This window comes from Dermochelys coriacea, chromosome 2 (assembly GCF_009764565.3).
Source record: "Dermochelys coriacea isolate rDerCor1 chromosome 2, rDerCor1.pri.v4, whole genome shotgun sequence".
Classification (NCBI taxonomy): Eukaryota; Metazoa; Chordata; order Testudines; family Dermochelyidae; genus Dermochelys; species Dermochelys coriacea.
Window position 1 is genome coordinate 101,879,695 of NC_050069.1, and position 19,455 is coordinate 101,899,149.

General features: G+C 41.5%; 1 protein-coding gene across 11 annotated transcripts in view; it reads left to right on the forward strand.

Annotated features, from left to right (window-relative positions):
- Positions 1 to 6,259: 6,259 nt before the first annotated feature.
- Positions 6,260 to 19,455, forward strand: part of ZNF407 (zinc finger protein 407) — a 471,531-nt gene continuing 458,335 nt past the window's right edge. For all 11 annotated transcript variants that reach the window (XR_006278950.1, XM_038392353.2, XM_043508194.1 and 8 more), the window contains exon 1: positions 6,260 to 6,537. The gene's annotated coding sequence lies outside the window, so the exon portion shown is untranslated. The remainder of the gene's footprint in view (positions 6,538 to 19,455) is intronic.

Here is a 19,455-nt window from a genome sequence, read left to right on the forward strand (position 1 = left end):
CATTGCTCTGTCGTTCGTTGTCGTTACCGACCTTGGCATTCAGGTCTCCCATGACGATAGTTAGTTTGTGGCGTGGTACTCTCTCTAATTCCACCTGTAGTATAAGGTAGAAATTGTCCTTTACTTCTCCATCACTTATTTGTTGGAGCATAACACTGAATCAGTGATATTATTGTTTCCCTTTCAGTCTGGCTCTCATAAATCTGCTGCGGATGGACTTCCATTCAAGCAGGAAATGCTCCACTCTCTTCTTCAAAAGGATTGCAACACCCTCATGGTGTTGTCCATCATCCCATCCAGAATACAGCAAAGCTTCTCCCAAGGCTGCTGTTAATCTTCCTGATCCCATCCATCTGCTCTCGCTGACATCCAGGATGGGTAAGCGGTAGCATCTCATCTCTGCCGCGACCTGAGCTAGCTTCCCTGTTTTGTACATTGTCCACATGTTCTAAAAAACAAGTTTGTTTTTTGTCTTGGTGTTGAGCACTTCAGTCTTCATGCCAGTGGCTTCCTTTTGGCTTTCACCACTGGCAGTCATACAGTTCATTGACCCCTGAAGGCCATCACACACAGTAATGGTCGATTTCTCCATCGCTGTTTCCGTAACATATTTTTTTACGGGACAGGGTTGTTAGCCCTGTGCTTAACCCCCAACCTGGAGGACCAGGGTTTGTTTTGTCTGGTCCCTTCCGCCACAGACCAATCCGGCATGGTACAACCTACCAGGAGCAAAAAGCCCCTCCCGACACAGGCTTTGGGGATCATTAGAGCACACAAGCTGTCTTGCCATGACAAGGCACGGATACCAGAGGACAGTACACTGTAAGCATTGTACAAGATTTGAAATACACAAGGAGTACTCTAATCCAGTGGTTCTCAAACTGTAGGTCAGGACCCTAAAGTGGGTCACGACCCTGTTTTAATGGGGTCACCAGGGCTAGTGTCAGACTTGCTGGGGCCTGGGGCCAAAGCTGAAGGTTGAGCCCTAACGCCAAGGGCTAAAGCCCAAGGCCCACCATCCAGAGCCAAAGCCCAAGGGCTTTAGCCACAGGTGGTGGGGCTCAGGCTTCAGCTTTACCTCCCCCCACAGGGTGGCAGGGCTCGGGCTTCGATCCCGCCTCCTGGGGCTGTGTAGTAATTTTTGTTGTCAGAAGGGGGTCACGGTGCAATGAAGTTTGAGAACCCCTGCACAGTTTTCCATCCTATACTGGGTATAATTGGGGACAGTTCAGCAGTGAGTTACTAAGTGGACAAGTGACTGAATTTCTGATACCAGTATTTGCCAATATTTTGAGCAGACATGAAGTTTTCTTTTGTAAACCACCTGCCTGAGAGACAATTCAGACAGGAATGACATAAGAATGGCCATACGGGGTCAGACAAAAGGTCCATCAAGCCCAGTATTGTGTCTTCTGGCCAATGCCAGGTGCCCCTGAAGGAAAGAATAGAACAGAATCACAGAATATCAGGGTTGGAAGGGACCTCAGGAGATCATCTAGTCCAACCCCCTGCTCAAAGCAGGGCCAATCCCCAATTTTTGCCCCAAATCCCTAAATGGCCCCCTAAAGGATAGAACTCACAACCCTGGGTTTAGCAAGCCAATGCTCAAACCACTGAGCTATCCCTCCCCCATCACAGGTAATCATCAAGTGGGTTATCCCCCATCACCTTCCCAGCTTTTGGCAAACAGAGGCTCAGGACACCATCCCTACCCATTCTGGCTAATAGCCATTGATGGACTTATCCTCCATGCACTTATCTAGTTCTTTTTAGAATCCTGTTAGCCTTGGCCTTCACAACCACAACATCCTCTGGCAAGGAGTTCTACAGATTGACTTTGCGTTGTGAGAAAAAAACACTTCCTTTAGTTTATTTTAAACCTGCTGCCTATTAATTTCATTTGGTGATGTGAAAATTCTTGTGTTATGAGTAAATAACACTTCCTTATTTAATTTTTCCAAACCAATCATGATTTTATAGACCTCTATTCTATCCCCCCTTAGTCGTCTTTTCCAAACTGAAAAGTCCCAGTCTTATTAATCTCTCCTCATATGGAAGCCGTTCCATATCCATAGTCATTTTTGTTACTTTTCTGAACCTTTTCCAATTCCAGTATCTTTTTTGAGATGAGGCGACCACATCTGCATGCATGGATTTACATAGAGGCAATATGATCTTTTCTGTCCTATTCCTTTCTTAATGATTTCCAACATTTTGTTCCCTTTTCTGACTGCCGCTGCCTACTGCGTTTTCAGACAACTATCCACAATGACTCCAAGATCTCTTTCTTGAGTAGTAACAGCTAATTCTGACCCCATCATTTTATACGTATAGTTGGGATTATGTTTTCCAATGTGCATTACTTTGCTTTTATCAACATTGAACTACATCAGTCATTTTGTTCCCCAGTCACCCACTTTTGTGAGACGTGGCTGATATGGGACCAAATTTTTCTTTATGCAGCTTTACTTATTTGAGTTAGAGCTACATGGGACATACTTTCTCACTAGTTGCCTAGACCATTAGCAAGCCTATGAACTAGTCCTCAGAATTTTCTGTTGGGGAGACGGTAGGTCTCACTACAAACTGATTATGCCAGGAGTTAAATACACTACATCGCCACAGCACTCCCAGACCTTTTTGACAGGGAGAAGAGACTAGGATTTGAGTCATACCTTGTTTTCTTGCATGGCAGTGCAGGACACCAAGCTTCCAAGTTCACACAAACCACTTAATCATCCTTTCTAGTTCAAGTATTCTGGGAATATTTTGGATTGTTTGCTGCAGTTCAGGCTCAGGCTGTTACTTTTATGATGATAACCGATGTAGACATCTGGAGAAATTACATTTATATATGACGTTTCTGAAATATCATATGAGCAAAAATTGCACAAATTAGTGTGCATTTTGTACATTAAAGGTACTTGGTTTCCTTTTCTTTCATTTGCGTTGGCAGGCATCAGAGTAGCGAATGTAACTGCATAGCCAAGCTCTTGTCTGTTATATAGGAGTGGAGAAGAAATCTTTAGGGCAATGGACCCTATGCTACTCCATTCTATTATCCAAATTCAGCATATAACTGAGCTGAACAAACCATCAGTGAGAATCATTGTAACTTTAAATTCTATTTTCTCTAAATGTCTTTTAATAATTACCGTTAGCATTTTAAAAGTTTGCTCATTTCTTTCTTTATTAGCCAGTAAATTATCTTTCCACTTTCTGCCTGACAGTAATTTCTGATATAACTTATTTCTGTATTTTAAAATAATGTTAAATATTAGAAGTATATACAAAATTTGGGGGTTTTTTTTTTTGTTTGTTTGAGCAGGAAAACTTTGGCCATCCGTAAATGAAACTGAGATGTAGATACAGATATGGAGACAAATTCTGCTTTCAGTTACATTGGTATAATTTCAAAATAAAAAGACTGACATTAATAGAGTCTCTTCATTGGTGTACTGAGAGCAATGTACTTGAAACTTCTCGCTACAGGCATTTATGGTTTACGGAAATGGGATTGGGAATATTAGAACTATCTCTGTGCACAGTATACCCTCTGCTGGCTAAACTGCACAGCATTATTAATATAGCACTTGCCCTGGACTTTAAAAAACTGATCTCACATTCTTTAGGCAAGCAAAATTCGCAGTAAAATCAATGGCATTTTTGAAAGCATATGAATTGCAGAATAATTCATAATAGTATTTTCTAAATATATTTGCTTTTATTAAAAAAGCTATTTTTATAATCTTTTGTTTATACTATTAAAACTATTATCTCATTTTGATACATTTTAACAAATACATCCTGATGGTTTTAAAACTGATGAACATATTTTAAATTTCAGAATTGTTTTAAAATTCTTTACATAAAAGTTAAAATGTAATTTAATAGTCACTTTGTGTAGTACATTTGTTAGTTTAAAATGAGTTTTTATATGTCCTTATGAAAAAGAAATAAGAAAATAACTGATTTTTGTTACATATCACCCTTCCTTTGCAAATATTGTTTTTGTTAATATTGCCACTTCTACAATCGTAATGTCTCCCTCTTCGAGTTGCAGAACATTAAAGAAAATTTAGGGCCCAATCCTGAAGTTCTTAAAGCACATAAAACTTCCAAAAAATCCATCTGATGTTTTGCTTGCATAAGGACTTCTGGATTAGGCCTTGATTCTGCAAACCCTTAAGAACATACCCAATTTTACTTACTAGAATAGTGAGCAAAGCTAAATATGTTTTTTAAAAGGGTTTGCAGGCTCTCCACCTATGTGTGATGAAAATGAAAAGAATAAAAATAATTAGGATACATTTAAAAACAGGATACAAAGAAAATAGGACAAGCAGCAAAGAGTTTACAGTGCCGCATGGGCGGTTTAGGTTGGACATTAAGAAAAACTTCATGTCACGATGCTTAAGCACTGGAATAAATTGCCTACAGAGACTGTGGAATCTCCATCATTGTAATTTTTAAGACTAGGTTAGACAAACACCTTTTAGGAATGGTCTAGTTATCACATATTCTTGCCTTGAGTGCCTCTCTAGGTCCCTTCCAGGAGTAGTACACTTCTCTGTGTCTTGTGGCATCCTCCAGTGGCCAGAGTGTGGAAATGGGAGTGAATAGGCCTAAGTACTGCTCCTGACCACCACAACTGTATCATGTCACTTAATCGCCACACAACTCAGTTCTGCAATCTGGAAAAGGATGGTAATGCTAGCCTACCTTTCCAAAGGGCCTTGGGGAGAGGAAGTGCCGTACAATTAAATATTACTGACTCAAATACTACAGTGTGCTCAGATTGCAAGACCCTAATATGGCTTTTCTAGCAACTGAGATAATCAACTTGAAAGCAAAAGCAACTGCATTTTAGTAGAGACATTAATGAGAATTAAGGGATCAACCACCGCAGAGCAATGGCTATTCTTCAACTTGAACATTATCAGAAGGGGTTTCAAGTCTGTAATTTAGACCACTGGTTCTCAACCTATTTACCATTGGGAGCTGCATATGCACCTCTCTCTATGTTATAAGAAAAGGAGGACTTGTGGCACCTAAGAGACTAACAAATTTATTTGAGCATAAGCTTTCGTGAGCTACCTTACCCTGTAAGGGTATTTACCATCCTGATTTTACAGAGGTGATTCTTTTTACTTTTTCTTCAATTAAAATTCTTCTTGTAAGAAACTGAATGCTTTTTTTCATTGTTCTTAAAATCCAAAGGTTTGGGTCTATGGTCACCTATGCAAATTAGTGAGGATTTTTATCAAGCCTTTCCCAGGAAGGGGGGGTGCAAGGTTTTGGTGAGGAAAAAGACCTTTCCAAACGACTCTTTCCCAATAATAAACCTGGTTAGATGTTTGGTGGTGGCAGCGAAAGTCCAATGCTCAAACAAATTTGTTCGTCTCTAAGATGCCACAAGCACACCTTTTCTTTTTGCAAATACAGACTAGCGCGGCTGCTACGCTGAAATCTGTATGTTATGTGAGCAACACCCACACAATACAAATAGGTTTCAGAGTAGCAGCCGTGTCAGTCTGTATTCGCAAAAAGGAGTACTTGTAGCACCTTAGAGACTAACAAATTTATTAGAGCATAAGCTTTCGTGCAACCGATGAAGTGAGCCGTAGCTCACGAAAGCTTACGCTCTAATAAATTTGTTAGTCTCTAAGGTGCCACAAGTCCTCCTTTTCTTTTTGACAATACAAATACTATCTGTATGGCCCTAGGGACGTCAGGTGAGCGCCGCAGGCATGTCCTGAGTGGGCTGGAAACCACTGATTTAGACAGTAAAATAACTCAGGTGGAGCTAGGCAGGACATGCTCATGTTTGAGCACCTCCCCCGCCCAGCCTCAGGCCCTGCTAGGACTTCACGGTCTTTTGGGGGTTTTTTTTGGCCTGTTTGCTTATCCCCCCCCCCCGACCTGCCCCAGAAACAACCCAGCGGTGGTGAGCGAGGACGAAGACTCGCAGGCGGCTGCAGCGGGCCTCAGGCGCCGGGTCGGCGCACCCTGTCCAGCCCCCAGCCGCTCCCGGGCTCTGCCCCGGCCTCCTCCCAGGACAGCCCCCGCCCAGGCACCCGGGGGAGCCGCCGCCGCTTCGGGGACGCCCAACGCCCCTCAGCGCGGCTGCCTACACAGGGCCCCGGCGCCGCGCTCCCGCCCCTGAGGAGCACGAAGCGCAGCCAGCGGGTTCCACCGCAGCCCCACGTGGGGCCAGAGCGGGCGGGCGCGGGCGGGGGCGGGCGGGCGCGCGCGGCCCTCTTCGGAGCCAGCCCCTGCCACAGGGGCCTCTCAAGGAACACGCGCGGAGGTCGGGGGTGGGGACGAAAGGAAGGTGAGCGGGTTCTCTTGCACACGCCGGCTCCTCGCGCTCCTGTTCCGGTCATGGGCCACGTGACCGCACGTCGCCTTTCTCTTTCGCTCCTCCCCCCGCGCTACGGCGGCCTCGTTCTGAGAGTGACGCAGAACGGCGAATCTACGGCGCGCCACTTGTGACCAAGATCATCACAAGCGGAGGCGGACGGCTCCCCCCGTGCGGTAAGTGAAACCTAACGGGCTGCGCCCGTTTCGCCTCCTTGGGAGGCTCCGTCCCGCGGATTGCCATTTGCAACCGCTATAGTCGCCTCCTATGGGCGCATGGGGCTCCTGCTGGGCTGAAAGCGGCGTTACGCTTCCCCCTGGGCTTTTTGGGCCTCTGCGCTGCCGTCGTTTTCTTGCTTTTGTGGGCGGGCGGCCAGGAACTCGTTTACTAGCCAATCTATTTGCATGTCCCGCCTCCACGCTTCGAAGGGGTGTGTGAATGGCGGGGCCGCTGAGAGCTAGAAAAACGTAGCGAGCTGTGATTGGCTAGCGCGCGTGGCCCCGAGATGATTCTCCCTCTCCCGTCGAACGAAAAAAAAAAAAAAAACTTAACAAGGAAGCGAGGGAGTGCGCATGCGGACGGCTCCCTGTCCCTGCGCGTTAGGACTGCGCGTGCGATTGGAGTTGCGGCGACAAGGGGGCGCACATGCGTGGAGCGTGCAGAAATGTGGAGCCGGGAAGCGTCCACGCCCTGAGCGTTCCGCGCTGTCGGGCGAAGTACGCACGCGCGAGAAGCGCCCTAGTTCAAGGAGCAGCGCGCACGCATTCAGCGCGCTGTGCCGCCATGTTGGCTGCGGGGATACTGTGCGTGCGCGGCCGCCGGCGCTCGTCTGGAGCCGGCGGCTTTGTTTCCCGGCGTGCACTGCGGCTGGCGGGCCTAGCCGGCCTTCCGTCGGCGATGGGCAGGGCCGCGGCCCCGGCGCGTGTCCTGACTGGGCTGGGGCGCGGCGCGGCGCGCGACCTCTGCCAGGAGTCTGGCCCCCGGGGGCCTCTGTCCTGGCCGGCCGGGCCCTGCCTGGCGCCTGCCGCGCACCAGTGCTCGGGGCAGGCGAGGGGAGCTTGGAGGGGGGCCTGAGCGCTCGTAAGAGGGCTGCTCTGTGGTGGCAGCTTGGCCTCTTACTGACCTGGCGCTGCGCAGGGTGGCTTGTGACCTTGCTACGTAGGGCTCGTCCTTCAAAATTGCTCCCGTTTTAGTTCGTTTCAATCGAACCCCTTGTCTAGTTAGAGCGGTGCCGCTTCGTAGACTGTCTGCGCCTGGGCAGTGAATTAAAGCGGTTTGCTTTCCTGGGCCTGATAGTGGTGGGGTGTCATGCAAACGCCACCACTGTGTGAGGGGATGTCTTCAAGCGTGCAGAGGGTCACTTATCCCTAACTTGCGGAGTGTGCATAACATAAATTCATTTTTATAAGAACAGTTTTGAAAATGTGTTGTCAAGAAATAAAATGGCATTGTATATTTTCCTCAGTCTGCCTAAAGCCCCAAGTTAGCAACACACTCCCACCTCTAATTTCGTCTAAGCAGCCCTTTAAGGCTGGGGACCCTCCTGATCCAGCTTCACATGCTTTCACTCTTTACTCCTTCAGTCTTTTCTTAAAAGACTTTTTATGAGGCCTATAAACCCTGATTTTCTGTTCAAAGTGTGGATGGGTTGGCTGGGGAGAAAACAGGGGGGAAAAGTCCCAAAGTGTTACTTTCATGCTGTGTCTTAGCATCCACATAATTTGTTGCTTTAACCCAGGGGTTCTCAAACTTCATTGCACCACAACACCCTTCTGACAACAAACATTACTACACAATCCTAGGACGGGGGACTGAAGCCTGAGCCTACTCAAGTCCTGCTGCCCTGTGTGGGAGGCAAAGCCCCCAGCCCTCATTGCCCCAGCTAAAGTCCTTGGGCTTTGGTCCCATGTGGTGGGGCCCTGGGCCACAGCAAGTCGTAATACCAGCCCTGCTTTAACCCTTGTTCCCTTAAGCCACCTTGGTGTTTTTTCTTAATTTAGGTTTGTAAGAGCTTAGAAACAGCATTTTTTTATTATCTGTAATATATGAAGCAAATTTGTGGTATCTATGGGATAATAATAATTGGAATTCAAAATTGCTGGGAGTTTTTATAGAAGGAATGATTTGCTGATGGTGCAAAGCATTAGATGTGGGCTGTCTGGACTTTGTCCCATTGAAGGTTGCATTAGCAGTTCTCCAGCAGCTCAGCTAATGAATATAATTAGAGCAAATTACAGCTATTCTTATTTTAATAATATAGAGGTTTGGCCTGAAGACAATGAATCACAATACCCAATTCTCAATTATAATGTAAGGGATAAGGCTATTAGATGGAACATTGGATGGATGAAAGATGAAGACAGTTTCAGTTTGGTCTGTTTTGCAGTCCCCTAGGCCAGAGTTTCTCAACCTAATATGGCTCATAACCCAAAATTAGGATCCCAGAATGTGTCAAAGGGTCGCATGGGAGGCCCAAGGAGGGGCTTTGGGTCCTGTCTCTGAGTTTGTGTAGGAGACCCAGAGGAGGGTGATTGCAGAGCCCACTTTGCACTCACCCCAAAGTGGCAGCTCCTTTGGCTCTAATACCAAGGAAGAGGCTGGCTGGACTTGGTTTCTTGCTTTGGGTGGTGTTACTTGGTGCATGAGGTCACAGCACTGCTTGAGTTTGGCCTAGCCTCCTCTCTCTCGTGATGGTGGGGCTGGCTGGACTAGATTTAAATGTGTGGCACTGCAACTCCATGCATTGGGTCACGATGGTATTTACATAAACTTGGCCTGGCTGGTCCCCATCGACCAGCCCAGTCTGTCCTGTGGGGCAGGAGTCGGGTGATCAGATGTCCCAATTTTATAGGGACAGTCGTGATATTCAGGGGTTTGTCTTACGGGCCTATTACTCCCTATCCCCATCCCAATTTTTCATGCTTGCTCTCTGATCACTCTAGGCAGTAGCCGTTGCTGTGGTCCAGAGTGTGGTTATTCAGGACTTATTTTTGGGTAACAAATATTTACTAAACCAGATGTTTTTTGCAGTAAAGCTATTTACTGAGTCGGACAGGCCATCAAGATTTACAAATGCCTGAGCCCAAAAAGGTTGAAAACTACTGCCCTAGACTATTCACAGCAAGTTACATTCATTGTAAAGGTAACATTATAGTTATACCAGCTTTATTTCATAAATTATTACAACATGGACATATAATCAGATTGTAGCTCTTATATAAAATATATGGAGGCTGGCAGTAATTGTATAATCCCTACATTTTAAAAAAAAGTCAAATGCACTGATGTGACATGAGAATGATGGACTGTGACTTTTTCAATATGTTCAAACGTCAGTTTTATTAGCATTTTGGGAAACGTAATTCAAATGACTTAAGTTAAAACAGAGCTAAACCTTTACTATCACTCTGGCAGAAACTTTTCTCTATATTACTATACTATACTATAACTTCAATCACTTCTAAGTTATTTATGGTTTTCTTAGTTTAAAACTTTTAAAAATGTAAGCTTAGTTACATATTTTTATAACAACGTGGACTGCAATGAGTGAGTTAATTAGGCTCTTTCCTTATTTCCTTATAGTCAGTGCTCTTCACTGAAAAATAAAAAGGCATTAATGAAATATTATGGTAGAGAGTTTAAACCCCAAAAATTCAGAAATACAAAGTTTTATGTTTTTCTTAATAATTATAACTTGAATCTTTGCATGTATGCAGTTTTGTATTTCTGTGTATACTGTCATACTTGTGGCCAAACAGGTATATGAAATGTGGTTGAATTGTGGTTGCTATGGGCAATAACTTTGAATTTTCTAGCATTTGTGTATTTAAATTCTCAGCTATTATGTTGCAAAAACTTATTTTCTAGCGTTGAAGTTTGTTGTCGTCTTGTGTAAAAAAAGAGTCTGCAAAGGGTGGTCACCCTTTGGAGAACAAGAAGGGAAAAAAACCACATCCTGGTTTCAGTGGCGTTTTGCCTAATAAAAGATACAACAGCTCAGTTTCTGATCCAGTCATTCATTTAAAAAGTACATTTTTACATACGTATTTTATGTACAAATTAAATGACATTTTGTACACTATTGCATTGTGTATCAGAAAGTACAGAGTATCGTCCAGACATCACACGGTATGAAAAGACATATGGTAACAAGATTCAGACCACTAGACCTACTGGACCCATTTCAGTACCACCTTTAGAGGGAAGGTGGGGTGGGTTGTCTATCAATTCTAATCTTTACATTATCTGTGTAAAGAAATGGGCAGCGAACATAATTATTTTGACAGTTTACATACCTTTCTCTTGTCACCAGCTAACTAAACAAGCACTTTTTAACTTGTTTTGGAATGTTCCAAAGCGTTAATATGTTGCTCAGGGCATTTTTGCTGTGTGACCAGGGAAAGTCTGAGAGAGGTACTGTGTGATAAAAGCTGCATCTAAATCAAAATATTTTTGTCGTTGGAACCGTATTTTAAAATGTCACTTTCCACAGGAAATGACTTAAAGCAAACAGTAAAATGAATAGAACAAAAAAAGACAATGTTTCCTGTATAAAAATATTTGATAAACATATAGATCAACGTTGTATAAGGTTTAATCCCGAAAAGCCTAGAATAGGCAGCCCTGGAAAATCAAGTCCTTTATTTAGCCACAGAACAAGTACTGCATGGCCAGTGGAAGTACAAATTTCTTTGTGTGTCTGGCCCAATGTAACTGGAGCTAGTGGGATTTCTTCAGGACAGCAAAAAGGTGATTCATTTTCTCAGACTCTTTGGTATCTCTGCCAAGACAACAAAACAACAGTTAGGTGCTCTTCACAAAGTTTTTGTAAATCTTAAATAAATCCCTAAGCCCTATATTTTTTTTGATTTTGGATCTTTGCCCTATTTTCTATGGATGTGTTTTTCCCTCTACCTCTATAAGGAGAAATAAAACTACTAATAAAAAAATTGAACACATTATTGGAATAAAAAATTGGTCTTAACTAAGATATGATTTAAAGTATTTAGCTACTTACATTTTAAAACAGTGGAGAAGCACAGCACTATAAAGTATTAAGGATCTGATGTGGACACCAGTAACCTCTAATTTCTGTTCCATGGAAACTCTACAAGCCTCGTTTGCTCCACAAAGAGAAATCAGAGTGCTAAGGTGGGAAACTATGGTTATGTCTTCTTAACATGGCTGTGTAGTCGTGGCACCAACCCCTACGAGGGGAGTGGCTACCAGCTCTGGGAGCACGGCTACATTACCACTTTTCAGTGCTGAAACTTGCGTTGCTAAGGGGGATATTTTTTCACACCGTTGAGCGAGAAAGTTTCAGCGCTGTAAAGTGGCAGTGTAGACAAGGCCTACCTCTTTCTTACTTCTGTGGAATTATTGACTCTAGTGATTCTCAGTCTGGTCAGCTCTGTTTCTCCAAATGCCAGCTGTGCTTCTGAAATTATTGAGGATTCTACAGAGCATGCTCAAGGATGTCTGGGACATACCTAGGTGTTAATGTTCTTATCTACATCTTAACCCCAACAGTGAGTCTTCTAACAGGGTCATGTGTTCCAAACTTAAAAACAAACAAACAAATTTTCCTGTAGCTTTTGGTTAGAGGGAAGTCCTTCTAAAGTGCCCCTTGAATTACAGAAGTGTAGTTCCTCCACAATTTTCAGTGGGTATTTAAACCCCAATCCCTAGTGCAACAGAGAGCTCATCTTTACTCTCACCTGCTTTTTACATAGATGCAAAGGTTAGGGAAATCCTAAACAGGGCACTAGTGAAATTCAGAATATGGAATACTGTTTTGGGAGAGGTATGACTTTTCTTCAACAGCTCTGCCATGTGTGGTTGCCGGGCTGAGTACCTTTTGTTTTGTTCTACAGCAAACCAGCCTTTCCTCTAACTAGTTTGTCTGACTGCTTAGCTAGAATTTGTGACCTTACAGGGGAAAGGAGGCTTGCAAACATTCTTGGATTGCTCAGGTTCTTGGTGGTAAAGGAAAAGCCCCATTACATGTCTGCTGTTAAGACAATTTAAGTACTTACCCTGAATTTGTGTATGTATCATGCAGAGTGTCTTGGGTCCCATGAGGTATAGCTTGCTGAATGTTCTGTCTTTTGGGGTTGTAAAGTAAACCTAGTTTCCATGTTTGAAGGATGTAAATCACAATACTTTTTTTGTTAATCCCAAAAATATCTGTTGCAAGGTCTAACATGCACTTGCCTCAATGTGTTCAAGAGGCAGGTTCATGGCATTTTTTACACTGGTCTTTCACTTTCACTGTTTTTCAGAAGAAGCTTTAAAAATATAAATAATAAGGAAGATTTTATTAACTCTTGGTTTTGTAATATCAGAACATTATAATATCTATATATGTAATATTTTTGCTTTGTGCAATAGTTATATCAAATTTTAACCAGGGCATAATTTACTCGCATCAATTTCAATATTCATGTTTTATGAGGGGTTTTTTTTTTTTAGCATACTTTAGATTTTGATATGCATGCAACATGAGGACATTTTTACACTTAGGATTTACTAAAAGAAAAAAGCTTGATAGTGATGTGTGACATGTATCTAAGAGGAGGACAGTTCTCTTATGGATTGACAGCTGCCTTTAATAATTGTGAGACACTTACTCTTTCCTTAAAGGTCATTAATTTTTTTAAAGCCTGATTTTTTTTTTATTCGCACCCTGAAGTTTATACTAAATGCATCTGCAATTTCTCAAGCACAATCTTGTGGTAAAGGATAATTTTTGTAGGAAAGTTTCCTAAAATCAGTCAAGCCATATATGAAAACTTATAGGCTGAAAAATTGGAGGTTTCACTTTAAACATTTCCTAACTTTTTTTTTTTAACCATTTCATGTGTCAAATGATTTGTCTTAGAAACTCCCAAATTGCATTATTACATAAGAATGGCCCTACTGGGTCAGACTGAAGGTCCATAGAATCATAGAATATCAGGGTTGGAAGAGACTTCAGGAGGTCATTTAGTCCAACCCCCTGCTCAAAGCAGGACCAATCTCCAATTTTTGCCCCAGATCCCTAAATAGCCCCCTGAAGGATTGAACTCACAACCCTGGGTTTAGCAGGCCAGTGCTCAAACCACTGAGCTATCCCTCCCCCCTAGCCTAGTATCCTGTCTTCCGACAGTGGCCAGTGCCAGGTTCCCCAGAGGGAATGAACAGAACAGGTAATCATCAAGTGATCTATCCCCTGTCGCCCATTCCCAGCTTCTGGCAAACAGAGGCTAGGGACCTTGCTGGCTAATCGCTATTGATGGACCTATCCCCCATGAATTTATCTAGTTCTTTTTTGAACTCTGTTATGGTCTTGGCCTTCACAACATCCTCTGGCAAGGAGTTCCACAGGTTGTCTGTGCGTTGTGTGAAGAAATACTTCCTTTTATTTGTTTTAAACCTGCTGCCTATTAATTCCATTTAGTGACCCCTCGTTCTTGTGTTATGAGACGTAGTAAACAACACTTCCTCTACTTTTTCTATACCAGTCATGATTTTATAGACTTCAATCATATCTCCCCTTAGCCGTCTCTTTTCCAAGCTGAAAAGTCCCAATCTTATTAATCTCTTGTCATACAGAAGCCGTTCCCTACCCCTAATAATTTTTGTTGTCCTTTACTGAACCTTTTTCAATTCCAATATATCTTTTTTTGAGATGGGGTGACCACATCTGGACATAGTAGTCAAGATGTGGCGTACCATGGATTTATATAGAGGCAACATGATATTTTCTGTCTTATTGTCTATCCCTTTCTTACTTAGTCCCAGCATTCTGTTTGCTTTTTTGACTGCCGCTGCACATTGAGTGGATGTTTTCAGAGAACTATCCACAATGACTCCAAGATCTTTCTTGAGTGGTAACAGCTAATTTAGACCCCATCATTTTGTATGTATAGTAGGGATTATGCTTTCCAATGTGCATTACTTTACATTTATCAACATTAAATGTCATCTGCCATTTTGTTGCCCAGTCACCCAGTTTTGTGAGATCCTTTTGTAGCTCTTCGCAGTCTGCCTGGGTCTTAAATATCTTTAGTAATTTTGTATCATCTGCACATTTTGCCACCTCATCACTTACCCCTTTTTCCGGCTCATTTATGAATATGTTGAATAGGACTGGTCCCAGAACAGACCCTTGGGGGACACCACTATTTACCTCTCTCCATTCTGAAAACTGACCATTTATGCCTACCCTTTGTTTCCTATCTTTTAACCAGTTACCAATCCATGCGAGCACCTTCTCTCTTATCCTGTGGCAGCTTACTTTGCGTAAGAGCCTTTGGTGAGGGACCTTTTTAAAAGCTTTCTGAAAATCTAAGTACTCTATATCCACTGGATCCCCTTGGTCCACATGCTTGTTGACCCCCTCAAAGAATTCTTGTAGATTGGTGAGGCATGATTTCCCTTTACTAAAACCATGTTGACTCTTCCTCAGCAAATTATGTTCATCTATATCTCTCACATTATATTATCTTTATAGAGCATTTGTGCCCTTTACTATTTGCGAAGTTTTTAGTGAGCTAATTTTGAAGGGATTTGTGGCCTGCTCCTGCTCCCACTGAAGTCAGTGGGAGTAGAATCAGACCCTTGATGTCTGTGTTTTTTGTTTTTATCCTGGGTAACTTGGTAGAAGTCATAAAATTGACTATGAGTATGTGACACGCAACCCACACCTGGGTCTCTTTTAAAGTCCACACTTAAATTTGGAGAGTATACAGAATTTATATCTGAATTGGGCATGGTTTAAGATGCATACTAAGGGCCTGGCCTGGCTTTTCTTGTGCCCCCAGATCTCCCATTGCAATTATTGGGAGATTTGTGTGTGCAAGGAATTCAAGCTCAGGTCCCCAAAACTAGATGACATTTCTATTACAGATATGTACAAATATCTCTGTGATCAGTTCTCACAAAATAGTATAAAAAGAAATTACCATACGTTAAACTCTGTTAAATTGGAGATAAGCTTGTAAATTTGTACCTGTGATTTAAGGAAAGACCACATGTTTTAAACCAAACCTTTGAAAGCAGATGTAATGCATGTTACCACATTGTGGGTCTTTGTCCCTCTCTAGTGGCTTGGTCTGCGTGTGTGTCACCTTCACCTACTGTTGAGTTGGAAGTGGTGCATTACAGCTTAGTTCAGATGATTACTGTGAAGTAAAAGTCTGTTCTGGGGGACTCCAAAAATTCTTAACAAGAGCCATGCTCCCATGGATATCTTCACTGGCTGCTTCCCATTAATTCCTTTGTGTGTGTGTGGGGGGGGGTGGGTATGGGGATGGGAAGTTGCAGAGGTGAATCTCTCTCTGTTTGCCTTTCCTCCTTCCTCCCCTCCCTTGTTAATCTCTGCCTTTTTCACCTGCAGAGGCCAATTCCTGTGGAGTACCCATGTGGGGAAGATGATGCCACAGAGGTGATATAGTTCTTTCTTTTCATATTCCCCATCCCAGATTTCATATTCCCCAACCCAGATCTGGGTTTTCTGCAGTTGTGAAAGGAAAGAAATTATATCACCCTATGTCTGGTAAATTGTTAAATGAGTTGTATATTTCTGAGAAGTCAAAATGGGGAAAAAATGATAAGGCACCCAGAAGCATATTGTTTTTTATATATTGTTGTTTCAGCACCGTCAGAAGCAAAATACACTGAATACTAAAAATGCTAAGCTAGCATACATATTCTTTACCATGCACAGCCTGATTGTTACAAGTCTGAGCTAATTTTTTTTGGATTGAATCCAGTGCTAGCATAATGCCTTAGTTCAAATATAAGGTACATAAAAATGTTTTATGGATGTTGTCTTCAAGATCTACCAGGCTTCTTTTCTATTGTTTTCAGTTTTATCAGTATAACAATGGGATAATTTGAATTGTGTTTCTATTTTTTTTTCTGTTCAAATTTTCATTTTAAATTTACAAGTTGGAGGCTTGAAGTTGAGAGGCTAATGAATGCTTAAATAAAGGCCTTCCTTAAGCATGTTATGCTTCATGTTTTGAATTCATAACACAAACCCTAATGAATGTCTTAGTTGCTCTTATTTTAGAATTTGAGTTGCCCTATTTACAACTTTTATCTAAACTGTGAAAGGATATTTTTCTTGTTTAAATTAAAAGAACTGTGCTTTTTAACAGGTTACAGCTGCTAGTTTGTAATAGTTTAGAAGGAAATACAATACAAGAATGAAGAAAGAGAGCCTGCAGCCGATCTACAGTGATAGGAATATAAATGCCCTAATGTCAAACCTTTCAACTGTAGCTATTTTGAAGGTACAACATAGAGTTTTCACTTCTGGCCCCAAGCACATTATGTACCGGAATCCATGAAGTTGTGCTCTTAATGTCTAAATTGTGTTAGGTTAATAAATAAACATATTTTAGAAGGTAGTATAGCCTCCTTAGGTCTTCCTCAGAGTGCATTTGCTTAACAAGCCTGCAGTTTGCTTGCCCCCCCCCCCCTCTGATTTTGGACAGTAAGTAGGCTTTCACATATTGTGACTATGGTCACCATTATAAGAATTTAGATAGGGTAGTGCAGGATGAAAACAAATTGTGTGATTTTTGAATATTTGACAGTTATTTTTTTTCAACTGAAAATAATATAATAGGTGAAATATAATAATATCAGTACTAGTAACTTAGTTTTAATTTGAGTATACTGTATGTTCATGCAATTAATCAGAAAGGAAAGAAAACATGGAACCAGAATTTTCTCATTTACATGAGTGTAACTCCACTTAAGTTAATGCATTTACTCCAACTTATATTGATGTGACTGAGATCAGAATATGACCCAAACTCTGTATCTCCTAACATAGGTGCTTGAAATGTTCTAACAGATGAGATAAAAATGGAACCTTAAGCAAACCTTCCCCAAATTTGATGGTATGAATAAAATAGAACCTGCCTCCAGACCAACAGGAAATCAAAACTGACCCTGATTTGCATTATTTTTTCTTCTGACTATTCATCTAATTTGTATCCCTAGCCATAGGTCTGAGTGCCCCTTCTGGCTCATTTCATGTCAACTTACAGGATTGCAATAGGATGACAAAGAGGAGACTGGAGAGGCAGGAGAGAAGAAGGGGAATGTAGGTTGACTTAATTTTTAAGTTATTGTGCTACCCCTCAGTAATAAACAGCAGCAATCTATTATAGGAATGCCAGCTATTCACAATTTCCCATTCCTAGGTGAAAAAGATGCTGAACTTCCCCAATGGGGGGAAAAGAATTGTTTGTTTATTTATCCCCCCTCCATTCAGGTTACTGTTACCTTACATGTTGCTACCCTAAATACATTGTGTTTTAGAGTACCTTTTGAAATGTATAAATATATCTGGTCTCTTACAAAACATATACATAGAAAATTGTGCATAAATAAGGTTAATTAATGGGTTAATTAGTGCAACCATGTCTTGATAGGTTATACTGGAAATAAGAGTATTAATTCTTAAAATGTATGTTTGAAATATTGTACTGTGGTGCAGAACTGTTTGTGAGGAATCTATATTTGCTTAAGGGCTCAGATAATATAATGATGCGTATGGTGTGGTATAAATACCTAGATAGATTAATCACATTTTATTAGACCTATAGTTATAGGCTTTGGATGAAATACTATCCCCATTGTAGTTGACTTTAGTGGGGCCATGTTTTCCTCCTTTTTTAAAATTGTTTTCACTCCTCATAAATTCTGTTTCCTAAGTAAGTGGTACCTGTATAATACTACTACAATTTTGTTTCTAATAAGTAAAACTGAAGGGATAGGGAAAAGAAAGAACGTAAAATATCTTCTCTGGAACAAAACTGCACTAGGAATTTTGTTTTATGAAAGAAGATGTTCTGAGTGCTGGAATTGTCTAAACCGTCAGAATTGCCAAGTGTTGGTAATTACATAATTTCACACTTTCCAATAAAGTCAGCCCCTGATTAAGAAGTTGACAGCCTGTGAGTCCATTCTTGACAATGATGTCTATATTCCCTAAACTTGTGGTGACTGTATCTAAGAGAAGACACTGAGATTCTAACCATTTACTTTGACCGAGACTCCTCAAGGACAAATAGTGAATATTCAATTTTTTAAGATATGAAAACTTTAAATACATAAATAGTTCAGCTGTTTCATTTTCTGCCAGCTTACATTTTGCTGATGCCAGGTCTTTACACTATCTTGGCCTTACTGTCTTGCAGTGTGTTTTGATGTTCATATTTCTTTTTTATTCCTTCTTTCTTGCTGTTTTCCCACTTCCCTTTTCTTAAACAAATAGATGATATGGTAATATGAGCCCTACTGGAAAAAAGGTGTTGTTTAACTCAGTTGGGGTATTACTAATCCAGTCACCAAATGCAACCATAACACAGCATGCGTTTTAATTATTAAATATAATGGAAACTTTGTATTTTAAATCTAGAGAAATAAACCATTTGTTTGAAAGTGTACTGTTCAGTTCTGTGATTTCAGCTTGTTGTGAATTACAGTGCAGTATTATTTGATTAATTATAAAGGTTGAAAAGGTTGAAAACTAGTAGGGTTCAGTGGTCCTGTTAATTTTTAAATACATATGAGAGGTCAAACTGAAGATGAGTCATATGTGTTTGGGATTTTTTTAAAATCACTTAGTAGGCTGAATAAGCAAGGCAAAGAAATATATAGAAAATTATCTGGTCATTCCACCTAACAGTAATTTAAAGGAATGTTGTCAAGACTGACAGTTTAAACTCAATTTATAAAATAGACTTTTGGTTATTAAATGCCACCCTTATTTTCTTCTTCTCATTTCTATTTGTATGGGATGATTGTCTTAAATGCTTGTACAGTAGAAGTCTTGTCAACTGCAGCCTTATGTAAAGGACAGTGTGCAGCTACAGCACACCATTCAGAGCCCTAAGCTGCTCTAAATCACAATTCCTGCTTCCCTTTTGCTCCTGGGGATAAGTGACTTACTGCAGTTCCAGAGTACAGTTTCCTTTCCTTCTCCTGCCAACTCAACTCTGTTAGTAGTTAGCTACATTGGGATTATGGGATAGAACCAAGGCTCTCTCCTCTCTCCCTGCAGACATTGCTCCTGATGGGAGGACTGGGCA